We start from the raw sequence: 699 nt of genomic DNA, 5'->3' as shown, positions 1-699 counted from the left end.
AATGCTTACAATCTTCATCGACAGCAACCGGGAAATAGTGTTTACCGACGCGATGCAGTCGTACCAATTTAAACGCCGAATTACCTTGTCCTGTACCAACGGAACATATAAACAGTGTACCGTCAAGCCGTCGTACACCAGGCGTCGAATTCACCGTATGCTACTGTTGGACGCTACCTACCTTTCCCTCCTCCCTACGATGGCATTCAATGCACGTACACAACACGTCGTTGTCCCATTGGCACATGTAGCGTGAGCAGGCGAGCTCGTCCGCTCTGGTGGCGTTTGGTTGTGTGGCTATCCACCCTAGGGACAGGGATAGCCCATTTTGCTAGGGATGCCACCCGTTTGGTTGACCAGCCAGGGAGGATACGGATAGCCAGATACTGTCGAATATTCGCCCAAAATCTGGCTGAGGAAAGTCGCGAAATTCTCGCGGGCGAGGGCAGCCACCCGCGCGCGAGCGCCTCTTTTTCCCGCTTCTGTCACCACTCAGCGCGCGAACTGGTTTTCGTTTCCTTCTTATCTCACTCCTCACCCGAGACCCTCACAATCCCCTCACCCAATAGAAGAAGCGGCGGACTTGGCGGCGATTTGGATCGAGGCGGCGGCGCGATTCGGCTTGGATTCCGGCGCAACGGAGGTACAGATCTTACTCCTCCTCGTTCCCCTGTCCATCCTCCCTGTCCTTTGCCTCTC

The 699-nt window shown here is 55.2% G+C and overlaps 1 protein-coding gene across 2 annotated transcripts in view; it reads left to right on the top strand.

Moving 5' to 3' along the window:
* Positions 1 to 451: 451 nt before the first annotated feature.
* The window catches only part of LOC119353659, a 5,553-nt gene continuing 5,305 nt past the window's right edge, over positions 452 to 699 (top strand). Inside the window, exon 1 of one of the 2 annotated variants that reach the window (XM_037620308.1) lies at positions 452 to 643. The gene's annotated coding sequence lies outside the window, so the exon portion shown is untranslated. The remainder of the gene's footprint in view (positions 644 to 699) is intronic. The other variant, XM_037620309.1, reaches the window with a different exon arrangement.

This window comes from Triticum dicoccoides, chromosome 2A, assembly GCF_002162155.2.
Source record: "Triticum dicoccoides isolate Atlit2015 ecotype Zavitan chromosome 2A, WEW_v2.0, whole genome shotgun sequence".
NCBI classification, from domain to species: domain Eukaryota; kingdom Viridiplantae; phylum Streptophyta; class Magnoliopsida; order Poales; family Poaceae; genus Triticum; species Triticum dicoccoides.
This window is presented reverse-complemented; position numbering and strand designations above follow the sequence as displayed.